Source organism: Pteropus alecto, unplaced genomic scaffold (assembly GCF_000325575.1).
Source record: "Pteropus alecto unplaced genomic scaffold, ASM32557v1 scaffold81, whole genome shotgun sequence".
In the NCBI taxonomy this organism is placed as follows: Eukaryota; Metazoa; Chordata; class Mammalia; order Chiroptera; family Pteropodidae; genus Pteropus; species Pteropus alecto.
The window spans coordinates 13,927,674-13,945,768 of NW_006433378.1; positions in this window are offsets into that span (position 1 = coordinate 13,927,674).

Consider the following 18,095-nt stretch of genomic DNA (forward strand, 5'->3'; position numbering starts at 1 on the left):
TCCCCACGTGTTGGCTGTTATTAGTGGCAATGTATCATTAAGATTTACCATTACTAAAGTTTTTTATTATTATTATTATTATTTCTATAATCTTAATGATTACCAAACACCTACAATTAATCTGTGAGGTAGACTGAACAGAGATTTATAACTTCTCATTTCATCAGGAAACAAAGGGTAAACATAGAAGGCTCATTTATTTGTCAAATAAAGTCTGTCGAATCATAGGATCAGAACTGTAAATGAGCTTTCTATGTCCCACAAAAATCTTTTTTCCATTACTCACTTTGCCTGAGAACACCTTTACGCTCTCAAAATTACAGGCAATTCTCACTCTGTACAGTACAGTATTAATGGAAGACTCATGCATACCAGAGCTATGAAAAGCAAAGAATGTTTGTATTGAGAAACCCAAAGAGCTTTGTTTATGTAGCATATATCTCTTGATGTTTACTACATTAGATATTTAAACTGAGAAAATTTAAAAACCGAAGGCATGTAAGCATACAATCCATTAGTCTTCAAACTGATAACATCACCATATCATATGTCATGAGTCCAAGAAACTACACTGTATGTTCCAAAGAGAAAATAAGTAAAAAAGGCCAATAATATCTTAATATTTTAACAAAAACAATTCATTTCACCTTTTAGATGCCAATAAAAGGGTCTGGGAATACCCAGTAGTCTATAGATCACACTTTGAGAATCTCTGCAACGTACTATAGATTAGCTTGATCATTAATTAAGCTTCTGAGTCTGTGTCCTCTCCAGGTCCATCAATACTTTTCCTGCAGGCCTATCCTCCTTTGGATTTAAATGGGAGATAACAGGCCATAGAATCTAGGAGCTTTCTGCCTGTACCAAACTCTTAGCTCAATTTATGCATAGCAAAGCCTGGAATGAGAAACAGCTCAAGTCTCAGCTGAAGGTAAGCCAGAGAACCCTGAGCTGTGAGCTGGCTTCAAAAGCCACAAATGTGGCCCAGGCCAAGCTGGAGAATGAGGTGGCTGCATTGATGTGACCAAGTAAGAGGAGGCCATAGAGCAGAGTATAGAGTTGAATAAGGCAAGGCAGTGTATGAGCCAGCTGAGACGCATCCAGAGGCTTCATGAATAATCAACAATGTGGAGAAACACTGGCTGGCTATTTAATGCAGTTTATAGACAATGTAATTTCCTATGTTTTTAGAACATCATGAATGTCGATGAAATGCCCTTTCATTTCACATTTAAGCTATAAAATGTCACTACCATTTCCAGTTTATTAGATGATGTGTTTCTTTAAAACTTTTGGTTTCACAAATATCATGTTCTGTTGTTGCATAAGGTCAGAATTATTTTCTGCCTGTTTATATGCAGTTTGACAAACTAAATCGATTTTTGTTCTTACAGAGAATAGAGCCACAGCTAATAGCTCAGAATTTCTGTGCCTAACATTTCTTTATAGTGAATCCTTTTACTGAGAGATGTGATATGTATTAAAACATCTCCATATTATAGGTTTCATTCCCAAGTTGACATAAGATATGCTGATTAATTACTAGACATACTTCTCTCTAATTTTGCATTCTTCACAAATGTTTATTGAACTCCTATTATGTGTACACAGATCACTGGACTGGATGCTGGGTATAAAAAAGAAACTATAAAATGTAGCCTTCTTTAAAGGCTTACGGTCTAAATGAGAAAACACATATGCATTCATAAACCTATGTGAGTGGATGCAGTGTAGTTACAGTGAAATAAGGTAAATGTCAAATGTCAAATGCTAAAGTCCAGAAATATAAGAGGCCAAGGAGCGATCTGTGGTGGACATCTCTTTTAATCAGCTCAGTTTCCTTCTTACCCCTCAAACCATGTGATGAAATAAGAGCACAATGAACCACAAATCCAATGGTATGTACATGACTCAATCTTGGTTTCATTAACATATTCATCTCCCTAGAAATACTATCTCAAAGAAGGACTAATGAAAATCTGCTTCCTGACTTATTGCAACAATGTACATAGAACTACTTCCATGCAGAAAATAAGCTGTTAAGATAAAATCATGGATGCTCTACTGGTTATCTTTGCCACTCAATTAGAAGAGTCCTCTGGGAATAAAGTTAATACTGAAGAAAGCCAAGCTGAAAGATGCAGACAGAGGCATTTCTAGACCCACCTTTGCCTACAGTCTCTCCCACCACTGGGCTTTTCCAGCGATACTAGCCAAAAAGTCCCTTTTAACTTTAAACCATTTTGAAGTGGATTCATGATACTTATCATGAAAAGAGTCCTGGTTCACAGAGAAGAAATAGTTACCTAAGGATTGAAATGGTCCCACAGGGCTTCTCGAAATGGTTTAAACAAGTCCTAAGTGCTGTTTAAGAGTAAATTATTCACAGGTAATGTCATATTCAATGTTGAAAAGCTGATAGCTTTTCCTCTAACATCAGGAATAAGACAAGCATAGCCGCTCCCATCACTTTTATTTAACATAGTATTGGAAGTCCTAGCCACAGCAATTAGTCAAGAAAAATAAATAAAAGGCATTCACATTGGAAAAAAAAAGAAATAAAACCACACTATTTGCAGATGACATAACACTATATATATAGAGAGTGAGAGAGAAAGAGAGAGAGTTATATATATATAGTGTTATAGTGTTATAGTTTTATATATATATATGTATATAAAAAACCCTAAAGACACCACCAAAAACTATTAGAACTAATAAAGAAATTCAGTAAAGTCATAGAATACAAAATCAATATATAATAATTGGTTGCATTTCTATAAACTAATAATAAGCTATCAGAAAGAGAAATTAAGAAAATAATGTTATTTACAATTTTATCAAAAAGAAAATGAATAACTAAGAATGAATTTAACCAAGGAGGTAAAAGACTTGTACACCGAAAACTATACGACTTTGATGAAAGAAATCAAAGATAACACGAATGATTAAAAAGATATACTATGCTCATGGATTGAAAGAAATAATATTGTTAAAATGTCCATACTACCCAAAGCAATCTATAGATTCAATGTCATCAAAATCCCAATGACATTTTTCACAGAACAAGACCAAATAATCCTAAAATTTATATGGAACCACAAAAGACCCCAAATAGCCCAAGCAATCTTGAGAAAGAAGAACAAAACTGAAGGTATCATGCTCTCTGAATTCAAAGTGTACTACAAAGCTACGGTACTCAAAATAGTATGTTACTGGAAAGAAAACAGATATGCAGATAAATGGAATAGAGTATGCATATGTGGTCAATTAATCTGTAATGAAGGAGTCAAGAGTACACAATAGGGAAAAGACAGTAAATGGTTTGGGGAAACTAGATAACTACATGCAAAAGAATAAAAGTAGACAATACTCTTACATCATATACAAAAAATAAATTCAAAATGGATTGAAGTCTTGAATGTACAAATGAAACCATAAAAAGAAGTCAAGTAACAAGTGGAAGATAAAAAAAAAAAAATCTATATATCAAGTATATGGGTTTTTGTCCTCTCACTGGCCTATAAAATTGTACAAGTGCTACATGAACCACTTATAGACAACTGCTCAATTTCTTCTTATCATTAGTTATTGTTTGTGGTTTGTACATTCACGTGCATTTTAAAACAATTAAATGTTACTAACAATTATAATAAAAACTGGCTTTTTTTCTGCCTGTTCCTCCTTTGCTACTCTCTACCCCAGACTTCTAGTGCTAGAGAAAAATAGTTTTAATATTTTTAGCTATTTCTTCATATATTAGCTTCATATTTATAAATAATGTTTATACTGTCTTCTTGTCAAGTTAGTTGAGTTATCACCTATTTCCAAATCTCCGTACATATAATCTTGATTTTTGGTCAAATTATGGGTTAGTATTTACTTGGACTATGTAAATATTTAGACTGTATCAATACTGTTCACCACTGAGTCACACGGTGCTGTGATTACGGTTCATTTTTTTAAAATCAAATAGGCTTCGCTTATCTGCTCTATCAAACCTGTCAATTTTCAGAAATACTATTTTCCAAATGTTCAAATATATCAGATAACCTATCAGTTGCAAAGTTCTTTCTTGATCTTTCTGGAGCCCTCCATTTTCTCTTTTTGATTTCAACTTCAAGTTGCTTGTCTTTCGTCCTGTTTTCGAGGTGCCCACTGCTCCAGAGTGTTGACCCTCTGGGCTTTCATGGATTCGGTTTGTTCCTAACCTGTTCTTTCTCTTCCTCTGCTAAGTCAGCCCCTGCATCTCTGCTGACTTTTCCAAAAACATGCTGAAATCTCATTAGAGTTTGTACATATTGACTCTAACATTTTAAAAACTTCTTTCCTATATTTTGGTTTTGAATAGGAGAGGAGATAACTACATGTGGTCCAACTACCTTAATTATCTGGAATTTCCCCAATTCACTTTCATCTTTTTTTTTCCCCCTGCCACTGTATCTCTGAATTTTATATTCCCTATTCTCTTTGGAATATGAAAAGGTTTTTCTTTTCCTTTTTTTCAAAGAATCTTTGAAATTTTTAAAAAGGTTCTTTTTCCTTTTTCTTCTTGATATTTGGTGTTATCTTCAAATGGACTTATTTTTGTTCCTTTAATTCACCATTTGCATCCTCCTGAGTTCCTGCATTTTCTAAATTTTTATTAAGAATTATAAATAACTCAGAAATGATTTTCCTGTCCTCAAGCTTTCACTAACAGAATTTAGTCATGTCTCTGACTTGCTTTATAGTCACATGTAAGAGTACATCAATCATTTTGAAAATGGATTGTAGAATGATGCCTATACTTTAAGAATCTTAAAATCGGTGGCTGGCAAATATACACAGATATTTTAATAAGTTAATTGGCATTTGCTTTTAGGAAATATTCACCACAAGAGACCATGGCATACTTTAGCTGTTCACTGTTTGTAATATAAAAATTTCATCAGTAATAGATTCTAAAGCATCTTTGCAGTTTTCCTGATCGGCCCACTCTACGAAAAAAACTCACTGTCAATCAGCTAGAGATGGCAGTCTCAATTCAAAACAACAGGTATTGATTAGACCCACAGACCTGCTGTGGGCCAGGAATAAAGGTTTTAGAACAATTATTTTATACACCTCTCCCCCCAAATAAAAAAACAAAACAACAAAACAAAACAAAATGGATACCTAGTTTAACTAAGGAAAAGTTAATAGCTTATTTTTAGTTGCTATCGTCTTGTATGTCTTTATTCAGTGATGTAGAGTGATTTACTATTAACTTGTATGTATTTTATTTTTTGAAGTCTTTCAAGTTTTGACAATTACATAAATTGTAGAACTCTATGATCAGGGAATAGTAGCATAGAGGGAGAGATAGAACTGATCCTCATTATTTGTAAATATTGTACTGTATTTGTAAATTCATCCACTTGCTAAAATTTATATGTAACCCCCAAATCAATACTCTCTGCATTTTCAAGGTCATTTACAGACATACTGGAGCAGTGAAAAATTTGAGTCACCCAAAGCACACCTTCCCAAGTAATGTGGAACGAGGCCACACTCTGGCTTCTAATTTCAGCTTTCAGATGGTAAACAAATGTCTTTTATGTGGTCTGTTTAGTGCCATGTTTTCTGCATTTGTTTATTGTTGATTTAGCTGTTTAAAATTGTCTCTTAGCATAATACTGAAGTGAGGTATAATTTTCTGAATGTAAGAGGGATGTGAAATAACTTACTGATAAAAAACATGCCTTAGATGAACTTCATTGAGGCATGAGATATATTGCTGTTGGCCATGAGTTCAATGTTAATGAATCAGCAATATATATTAATTAAAGTGTCTTTAAACAGAAACACACATAAAACAAGGTTATGTACAAGGTTGATGAAAATGTGACTAGTTTCTCAGCAACCTAACTGTACTTTCCCTGGGAGTCTTGGTTCAGTATTTGCTAAATCAGTGTTCACAGAAACCGTATATAAGACATAACTACTATAAATAATGAGAATAGACTGTGTTTACAGATTAACCCATGGATGACTATTCTAATTTGAAAATATTATTGTGTAGATTTACTATTTCAATTCAAGGACAGATAATTACCTTCTCTTTGGCTAATTTTTATTATAATACTAAGGTTCAAGATAACTAACTTAATTGTTCAATTTCTATTTATTTAATTTGATTTACTATTGCTAAAAATGATTAAAGAAGACAATTTATGTGGTATAAACAAATATTAAACACTTCATTAAGCTGACAGTTTCCATTTGGAGAACTGCAAAATGGGCTGGAAGACAGAAAGCTTTTATAGGATAAATTGCAAAATGGGCTGGAAGACGGAAAGCTTTTATAGGATAAAGAATAAAGAACAAGGAAGAATAAAGAATAAGAAACAGAAAATATTTGGTTGGCTGAGGCCAGACAGTCATCCTTGTTCAGGGTGAGAAGGAACAAGGAAATAAATATAGAGCCCAGAGCTGACTTGGTGTTTGTGGATGGGCTGACTGGATATATTATGATTCTGATCAAAGAAGCAAAGCATTTACAGGAACCAAGTTTTGGTTTGCTGATGTGGCACCCTGGGCAGAAATGACTCTGTCTGGGACCTAGAAATTTATTTCAATACTCTCATGGACTCTAAAATTGAGGAAATGGCTCAAGTTTCTTTGTTAAAGTGGAGCTGTGTACATAATCTTAAAATTGTCTTTATTAATTTACTTTAATTTAATTGTCTTTATTAATTTACTTTAATTTACTTCTTTTCCCCTGCTTTATATTTTAATTTTAGCAATATCTGAACTCCTAAACTCAAAATACTCTTTTGGTTATTTGGTTATTTGGTTATTTGTTTCAATGAGGGATTCTGAGTCACCTGCTTGGTAAAGCTAATTGAGCTCTTACAACATTTCTTTCTTTTTCTTGGAAAAATTCTCTAAACCTTGGCTTTAAGTGCTATAAAATAGCACATTCAATGAAAAAATACATTATTAATTGATTCTAACCCTTCACAAACCTGAGCAAATTTCTGTCCTAATTTATCTGCAATATCCTACTGATTGTTTCAATTAAAACAGGCTTTGACTAAATGCTTCAGACTATTTTGTCACTCTCTAAATTTCTCCCTACTATTACGGCTTCAGTAAAATAAACTATAGGATAATATATAGATAGTAAATTAGTGATTTATACAGTCATATGATTTTTTATATTTAACTTTAAATATTTATGTGCTTAAACGCATTCAAATCAGTCTTTTTTTTTTAACCTTTCTTGCAAATATTTGTTTAAATGACTTGCCAATTACATCAGCCTTTTAAAATTTGTCTCTCAGGTCTATTATCAATAACTAAAGTAAAACTGAACCTATATTGTTTTCTCATTTTAGTTTAGGTGCAAACATTATTCTTTTCTCTTTAAAGAAAATCTTCCCAGTTGCTGAAGTAGAAAAATTACTTTATTTCTACCTCAGTGGAGCTTCTTTTTTGGAGGATGAAACACCTGTTATGCATACATTATGTAAAGAACGTACCAATCATTTAGAATGAAAGTTGGAATATAAATGTCAGACATTACTGAAACCTATTTTATAATGTGCTTATGTATTAGTTTCATTGTTTTACCATTTCATTGTTGTAGAAGCAGACAGGTGTGTGTGTGTGTGTGTGTGTGTGTGTGTGTGTGTGCATGTGTGATTAATGAGTGAAAGTAACCATTAGTGGTTAACATAAATAAATAACCTGTTATTTACCTAACAACATTATTTGACAAATCTATAAAAATGTTGTAAAAAGTTTCCAATCCTTTTTTTTCTGTTGTATTCTGTTTGCCTTGGGGTATTTGCATTTGCTCACTAATGATTTTTGAATTATCTTTCCCTCTTTTAACATGAGCCTGAGACTGTGTTACATATTTTGAGGACATGCCAATGTATTTCATAAATTTCAACTGAAATAAAAAAAATGGGACTGGGAAGAAGTAAAATGTAGAGTAAGTGAAATTTGACACACTACCCAAAGCTTGCTTAATACTTCTTATATTTCAATTTTAATAATGAGATCTCAAGCAGTTGATCTACTCTAACCAGCTCTTTACAACTGGTATTTCTATATGTGCTGGTCCTTCTCACCTTTCTTATTGCCTCATTTTTTTTTTTAAAGTTAAATACTTAAGAGAGTACATATTTGTACTATCTCCATTCGAAATAATCTGTTTCAGTCTAGATGACAGTCTCACTGCTCTGCAGAAAGTACTATCACAATTGTTAATAAACATTGAAGATATGGTCTCATTTTGATCCTTACTAAATTCTTCCTTCTTAAAAAATCCTTTTTCCTTGTTTTTATGGCAAGATATTTCTTCTGTTTTTTTTCCTCCCACTTTTCCACCTTATCTTATCAAATCTCATACATCTCTATCTGGGCTTCAAAAGTTCATGTTTCTTAAAGCTTGGCCCTTTAATCTCTTAAATCTACACTATATTCAAAGCAAATTTCTCATATCAATCTTTTCCTTTTCTTCCTCTGCTCCCATGACTTCCAGCACTTTCTTCTTGAGTATCTATACTCATATGTTCAAATGCCCATTTTATATCTCCATGGTTTCCACTCCCACCTCCAGTGGCTCTTTGAATTAAATCCAACCAAAAGCGAACTTATGAACCCCATCTATAGTGTTTCATTGCCAAAATTTAAATGTCATCATTGACCTTTCAATGATCAAGTCCAGAAAAGCTAGACTATTGTAACCGCTTTCTCCCTTACTCTCCTTATATGATTATCAAGTCTTAATTATTTTACTTATTAAATATCTTTAGAATATGTTGTTTTCTATATGTTCCCCTTCTTTCCTGGTTTATGTTATCATCACTTCTTACCTAGATTACACAGTAACCCATTAACTGTTTTTCCTAAACCCACTTTTGCTTCTTTTCTTCAAATTAATTCTTTACCCTCTGTTATGTGTAATGGTATACAATGTGATACCAAAGGCAATGAGAAGTCAGTAAAAGATGTAAAGCTGAATATTGTTATCATATCTATGCTAGAAGAAAATCTGGCAGTTGTGAAGTGTTGGAGTAGAAGGAAGACTGGGTTTAATGGTGTTGAGCTAATGTTAAGGGGCTGAGATTAGTCAATAGTAATAGAAATGGAAAAAGAAGTTAGATAAGTAAATACTTTTCAGTATGATATTTGGTGGCTAATAGGATATGGTGTTGAGTGGGAGACCAGGCAGTCTAAGCAAGTGGAAAGAACAGCTGTCTTTGTGTAAAAACAAACAAACAAACAAACAAACAAACAAGAACTATTCCTGATAAGATTTAATGCATTGTTCTTTACAGATGCCTAAGAATATTACAGTATTCTCCTTATCATCAGTTATCCTGTGTGTGTGTGTGTATGTGTGTGTGTGTGCATGTGTAGGTTTATGATATCATACGTGTATCCATATATCCATATATCCATATACACACATGCACATGCATACATATACACATATGACTAATATATATATTATGACTGGAAAACTTGTTTTTCCTGGTCTTCCTCAGTGATACAGTGCTTTTTAGGAATATATTGAATCTGGGAAATGTAGCTCAGAGACAAATCAGTCAATAATTTCTGAATGGGTCAAATAGCATTAACTAGAAATAATTTTTTAACAGGCTATGAACTGTTAAAACTAACCAAAATTTATTAATTTCTTCATACCTTTTCATGTCTGCTGATAGCCAAAATTATAGATGATAAGCCAGAAATTTTGAGTTTAATTTATTTTCTAATCTCAAAACTTGCCAAGTCATTTTTAGTAAGTTATTTGGCCCAAATTAATACTCTGAATATTGTAAAAAAAAAACTGTTTGAATAACATTAATGAAGCAAAATGAACACAAAGTACAGTTCTATGACATAGTAATTAAGCTAGAGTCTGACAATCACACACATTTTGATCCTTCTGTTACCTTTCTTTTCATGGTGCTACTGTCTTAGTCAGTTTGGGCTGCTATAACAAAGAACCATAAGCTGTGTGGCTTATAAAAAAAATATTTCTCACAGCTCTGGAGGTTGAAAGTCCAAGATCAGAGTGCCAGCATTGTCATGTTCTGATGAGATCTGTCTTCCGGGTTGCAAGCTGCCACCTTCTTGAACCCTTACACGGAATAAAGAGGGTGAGGTTTCTGGGGTCCCATTTTTAAGGGTACTAATCATGTTCATAAGTGCTCCACCCTCATGACCTAATTACCTCCTCAAGGACCACCTCCTAATACAATCACATTGAAAATTATTTCAATGTATGAATTTGTGTGTGAGGGACACATTCATTTTTTTGCAATTACTATTTGTAATATTCCAAACTTGTTAAAAGTCTGGGTGAATTCTTTTCAAATTTTCATCAACAGGGTAAGTGATAAATTTAAGCAACTTGATTCACATATCTCATTACATTGACATTTGTCTTCAAAAAACAATTTTGTATAAAATATGATCTTTGCAATGTAATTAATATTTCATAGGAATTTAATGAAATTTCTCAATTTCAATAATTATTTTGAATATTCTCGAAATTTAAGTAAAAAAGAGAATAGATTTCTAATTTAACATATAGAGTTTCACTAGGTTTTTACTCTAAGTCTTTTTTTCTATATTTTCCCTATTTACTAGATATATATGTAGTCTGCAATTATCATACAGAAACATTAATATTATTTTTACTTGGAAAAAAATATTATCCTACATACCAAGGTACAAAATAATTGTGCATAATTTTCAATTAGACCATAGTTTTTTTTTAAGTGCATGAAAAAGTTATTATAACATAGTGTAGGCGTGGCCTAATCTGACTTTTAGTTGAGTCATCTTATTTCATATCACTGGTAAGGAGGAGAAAATCAGTTCCATTAAGATGGATAGATTTATTTTTCTATTTCTATGTCTCAGAAATTGAGAAATGACAAGACATAAAAGACTAAAGGATAAGAATATACTCCATTGTGGCAGAGTCCTTTGATTTGAATTTCAACCTCTTCATCTGCAGGTAAATAATCATGGAAAATTCTCTTACTCATTTTAGGTGTTAGTGTCTCTATCTCTAAACTAGAGATGAATATAATGCTGTCAAAGGGCTATTGAGAGTTAAAGGAGATAATCCATGGAAAATACCTGTTACTCAATAATTATTTAAGACAACATATAACAAAAATGTATATTTTTTTTATCTTTTTTTAAAGACTGCTGAAAAATGCAGCGTAAATAAGGATTTAAACCAATGAAATTCTACTTCATTGGTTCAAATGGATATTCTCAGTATGACCCCTTCCTAGTCCTCAAATTTCCATAGGCATTTCCAAGATACCCCTAATCAATATTTAATCTGACTTTAACTTACATAAGAGTTTATATAAATGATATACATATAGATACATTTGTAAGTAGACAGCCATCATTTTTGTTATAAATTTTAATACTTACAAAGAGTTAAATTTCCAACATAAGTTGGATATTGACATTTTAAAATAAAGTGGTTCATAGAAGGTAGGGGAGGGGAAAGGGGGAGATAAGTGGGGTTAAAGGGATCAAATATGTGGTGACAGAAAGAAACCTAACTATGGGCGGTGATATGCCTTACTGTTGCAATATATATATATGCCTTACTGTTGAATTGTACACCTGAAACATACTGGATTTCATTAACCAATTTCACCATAATAAAAATTAATTAATAAATTAATTAATAAAATAAAGTGGTTACATCACTCCTTTAAACATTTTTGGTAGATCAAAATACTACAATGATTTGATATCAACTAGTATTCATTTTTAAAAATATATCAACATTGTTTACAGCCAGATATTTTACTTTATTCTCTTTTTCTTCACAAATCAATTTCATTTTACTCTCTAAATTTAACTTTCATCATAATGGTATATATTTTATGATAGAAAGATTCTTAATTGCTTTAATTTTTTTTTTTTGTGGCCATGAGCTTCTCTAAATACTGAAAAATTCTTCCATGTAAACTTATTACATATTTTCATAAACAAATTTAATACATTTAAAGTGACTTTTGTGGAAAGTATATCTTTTTATGAGATGTCTTGGACTTTTTTATTATATTAAATCTAATATCTATGAATGAATTATTTATTGTTAGAATGAGATAGTTTATCATAAATTCTATTTTTATTATTGTGAGTTCATCTTTATACATGTAGGTGTTGAAATACCTCGCTCACATAAATAAGTCAATAAGATTAAGAGTGTTATTCTAGCAATGTCATTGAATTATTTGTACTCCTTTCAAGATGTATGCAAAAGTCTTGTTCTAATTCTTCAACAAAGATCCTTTTTAAATGACCTATCAGCTCACAATTTAAGTAGGTACTCTAATTATGTTGAAAACACACAGCTGAAAACCATCCGTCTTTCAAATTTATTTTTATTCTGTCATTAGAATTCTTTATTTTCTCAAAACCAATAACAATATTTTCATTGGTTCCTATAGTAATTCTTTGAAGATTTGTAATATTCTGGAACAATTACCACTAATATGTTAAGTGCTGGATGAGAGGTATTTTTTAAAGTTAGAGAAGTTTATTATGTGGTGATAGAAAATTAGGACCTGAAACCTCAATACAGACTCTTAAGAATATATATTACATTTTCAGCTATCTGCCAACAGAATCTAGGTGACTTCCTTGTTTTGTTTGCAAAAAAAAAAAAAAAATTATCGATGCCTAGCTGTAAGAGAGTTTTGTTTGAAATTTTACTTGTTTGAAATTTATACAAATTTCAATAATATAACATGGATTTTAAATGTTTACAAATTTAATATAAATATTAATTTAATATAGAAAAAAAAAAAAATATATATATATTCCTTTAATTTAAAAGTCAATTCTTTTAAATTATTTCTATTCACACACACTTGAATGCCTTCAAACATCTCAATGTCACCCAAAAGCTGTGTGGCAGCCAATTCATCTGAGGAACAACAATACACTGTTTAGGCAAACAGCTTCACAGTAGATCTCTTAGCAGTTTCTTTCAGATTTCTATTCCCAGACTCCTTCCTAAATAGAAACTCTAAAGATTTGCAAAAGAACTTAAAAAGAGAGAGAGAGAGAGAGAGAGAGAGAGAGAGAGGTTTTTAAAAGCAACTGTCAAAAAAAAAATGTCAAAAATGATACATGACATTTTTTTCAGTCTTATCTAAAATTTGTTATGGTGGTTCTTTATCAAGACTGTGTATTCTCTTGGGGTACAGTGTCTTTTGTGTACAGAACAGTTTCTTATTTTAATTTCCTACATAATTTAAAACTCGATGAATTGATTTCATTAGCACATTAAATCTGCATAGCATTTACATTGCCCATTTCTTTTAAGACAAACTAAAGTAAAAAATATATATACATATACATATATATGTATGTATGTGTGTGAAGACATTATATATATGTATATATATACATATATATATGTATATATATATATGTATATATATATATCTTCTCTGTTGTTGTTTGAGATTTAATTTAGGTAGATTGGGTTCTGACTGATTGCCTGCTCTTCACTACCTCATCACAAGTTGCATTGATTAAGATTAAAGTAACCACACGTTTTACATCTCCTCAACATCTTATTTAAAGCTTATTTCAAACTTTTATTTATTTTAGAAATTGTGCATATGCATATTTGGAAATAGTTTCCAAAAATTCTTTCAGCTTGTAATATATTCACAAGCTCTTGATTTTCACCTTGCCCACCCTAACGCCTTTTATTTGGTGCAATATTTAAACATCAGCTGTGTTCTTTACTACCGAGTGATAGTTGCATCGAGCTAATAAAAGCAAAGAGCCAAAGATCTCTAAAAGAAAGAGATTGTTTCCCTGCTCCATGACCCGTATTGCTCTTGTAGGCAGAATAAGTCTACATTTAAATGGATATTAGTCATACTGGGTAAATAATGATTGAATTACTACCATCTAAACCTCCTGAAAAATTAAACTCAAATGGTTCCTCACTAATTTGGTTGACAAAATTCTGATGTTTTGCACATACATTGTGTTTTAAATATCTCACTTGGTTGTGATTTGTATTATTATTACTGAAAAGAAAAAAAAAAGCTTTAAGCAAATATATTGTATTTATCTTAATATAATGATGTATTAATCCTAAAAACATCCAAGTTATAATATCATATTATAAAGAAAGAAAACGCCCATATAGGTGGCAATCTAAATAATTGAATTTTCAACTTACATGTGTATTGTGAAATAGTAACTAATGATAAGAAGGGTTCACCTAACATTTATTACATACTGATCTCTGAACTAAGAATTTTACTTATATTATATCATTTGATTATCACAACTCTCTTTGGCATATATTTTTATTCAAATTTGACAAAAGAGTAAATTGAGGCTTAGAAGATATAGATACATCCAGGATTGAAACCTCTGACTTAGATGAATCTAAGATCTGTGCTTGAAACACTTCACTCTCTCTCTGAAAAGAAGATATAGTTTATTTTTCTTAGTCTGCCTAGTATTTGAAATGAAGATAAATTGAAAAGAGAGATAAACCAATAGAAGTAATTAATATGCATACATTCCTATTTTGTTCTTGCTGTGATTTTTTTTTTTTTTTTTTTGATGAGGGTAAAAGATCTCCCCTGAGTTTCTAATAGTAGGGCATAAGAAGTCTGGAGAGCCATTCTTTCAACACAAATTCAATGTGGTTCAATAAAATGTTACACTTCTGAAAGTTTAGATCAGTCCCAATGAAAGAGAAAAAAATAAATGCATTATCTTTAATGACAAAAATAAAGAGAGTAAACGATGACTGTGTTTACTCCTTGAGAACCTCACCCACTCACCCAAATGATTTGTAGATTTGCAGTAACAATTCTTTTGTATATTTTTCTCACAGTTTCAGTCAAATTTATCATTGTAGTTGGGTTAGGATTCAGGGCAACTTCTCTTTTTTAGGAAGCCATAATCTTACCTGATTGGGAAAAAGGTGCTGGGTCAGTAGAATGATGATGACTGCAAATTTAAGACTTTATATGTATGTGAGAGAAGCTCTAGACATAGGAAAGAGGAGTTTACAAGGCTTTAATGAAGATATTGTGTCTGATAATAAAAAAAGACTAACAGAGATAAATACTGTGGAAGTTCATTAATACTAAAAATACAGTCAGAAATGCATTATTCCAGAACCTCTTTCTCATCAAGCATCTATCTCCACTTAAGTTCTTGAACCAGGATAGTCAATCACACAAGCAATATTTGCTAATATTGTGCAAAGTCAACTAGAAGCAAAGCCTCTCTTTTAAACTTTTAAACTATTTATAAACACATTCTTTTACCCACAGCTATTTTATTGTCCTTCAAAATATTTAAAATGATTTCTTTGCATAACAATATTTAATACAAGTAGTGAGATAAGGGTTTCTCATGAAAGGATATCCAATGTTTCTTTCCCCAAACACCTTGCTCTTTGTTCATTATCCCATTCCAGAAATGGCCTGATAACAAAATATTAAAATATTTCATTTTGAGATTTGGTGCCAAAGATCAAGTCATGATTATATTTAATTCAAGACTAGATACAGAGTAGGGCCTGATGGTGTCCAGTATTAGACTTCATTTATGTGTAATTCAAAATCAGATACTCAGTAGGACTCTGAAACCAATCTTTGAATGAATTATTGGCATAGCTGCTTTATTAGTAACTGACGATTGTTATTCATCTGAGAGTTTAGAAGGAAAGAATCATAAATTGTACTGAAAACTTAACCGGCTCTCTAAAATGTATGTGTTATGTTTTAACTCCACCTTTAACGGTATAGTTCAAAGTTATATAAAATGCTAGTATTGATGAATTGAGTGATGGATTGAGTGATCAGAACCCATTCTCTTCCATTGACTTATAATTTATGTCTTACTAACTAATCTCTAATAGAGAATAATAAATATTGGAAATATTATACAAGTATTCTATTTATATACTAATTAATAACAAGATATATACACATAAGTTTGCTTCTACCTGATTCCTGTGCCCAATAGTTTCACCATGCAACTAACCATTGTATAAAATCTACATTCATTCATTTACCTCACCCTCCAATTTTTAAAAATAAACATAAATATGTCAAGGTATTATTGAAAAGAAGAAAAACATTACTTTAATTCAGAATGTTGCATTAGCACAGCATGCCATTGTGTCCCCAGTAATTTCTTTTTATGCACCATATGACTTTTCTTAACTTTGAGTATCTTTTGCAGTTTTGAGTGCTTCATGCATAAATGAGATGGATGGCTCTGTGGAGAAGTTAAAAATTAAGCTGATTATTAATTTTGGCCCAAATTTTCACAGTTCATTTCTAGGAGAAATCTGAGCCAATCCTAGAGTCTCATAAGGCTGAAGTTCAACCAGAGCAAGAAATTGATCATATACATGTTCAACCACACTAAACTTACATCTCTGGACAGAATAATGATATAGATTTCACATTTCAAAAATGGCATTGTGTACCAAGTATAATTCTAAATTATTTCAAAAAACCTTGAGCTCAATAATTTAATAGCGGTGTTACCTAGTAAATGGAAATAGAAAGATTTAACTTGCTGTCTTCTAATTTTAATTATGCAGGGAAAACTATTTACCTCACTTGTCTCCAATTATATAGGATGACTTCTAAGGGCAGAGTAGTTTTTCAGGAGCTGCCTCTGGGAAAAGAGAAGAAACTAAGTGATAAATTTGGTCTGAAAACTGACTTGTAGAATCACATAGGCTAATGCAGAAATTACAAGCTGATTTTAATAATACTTGATGTTATTAAGAAAAACAAGAATTTTGTGATAACATGCCTATTAAGACCTAAAAATCTTGTTTTATACTTCATTGTCATTCCGAACTTGCAAGAATCTGAAGATTAAATATCATGTCTTAATAGCCGTAAAGCAAACACTCCTACAGGGTTGTTCTACCCTTGAGTCAGAAGCTGATTCTTCAAATAGTGCTGTGAAAAAATTAAACATGACTGGAAGCAGGAGAGAACAATGCTATAAAGAGAAACAAAATTCTTTCTGCTGTACCAATTTTGCCATGAGAGTGATTCAAAAGAGAAAAGTTACAGATCAGAACATGGTTGCAATAAAATTGCAGATCCTTCCAGCAGGGGAGAAATATTTGAATTCGTAATTGTATTTAGAAACATAACTTGATTTTTTTCCCCAGAATGTTTTTTTTTTCTAATTGATTTGCATAAATCTTTACATATTTTAGATTAATGATGGTGTGATCTTTTCCCTCAAAACAAAACAAAACAAAACAAAACTAAATGTAGGTGATACTAAGCATTTATTAATTGCCTAAAAATTTTAAGTGTCTACTTAGTGATAATTTACTAAAGTGTGGAGTTTTCTGTAGTTTTTACATATGTATACAATTACTATTTTTGTCCACCTGGTGTAGCTACTGATAGAGCAAGCCCAAGTGAATCGAAAAAAAAAATGAGATAAAACAAAGGTGCTACCACTCTCAGATAAACATTTTTTATTTTTTTTTGGTCAAGAAGATCATAAAAATAAAATGAAATAATATGAAATTTTAAAAAAATATAATATTTTTAGACAATTACAAATAGTTCGGAAATATCTGCTTTTCACAGTGTATTTTCATTGTGTCCAATAAAGCTGCAATTCTACTTTTTCGATAATGAAATCATATAAAACATTTATGTAAAGATTCTTCATATAATTCCTAGATAATTCCAGCACCTTCCTAAGGAATTTAAGATAAATATGAAGCTGACATTCTATTCTCTTTGCTATTTCCTATGTATGTGTGTCAGGAGAAAAGTTTTAGTATAACTAAAGCATATAAATAAATTTACTGGATAGCAGCAAAAAACATGTACCCTAATAAAGCAGGGATCAGAATCTTAAGGCATTGACACCTGGGAAGAAACATTTTGACAGTGAATGTCCAATAGTCAAGAATGGATAATGATGAAGCAATGTTACAGGAAGGCTGGTGTTAGAAATTAGTTGACTGTGTAGACAGATAACACATGCTTTACTTTCATACTCAGTTTCACGTATTGATTTATGTT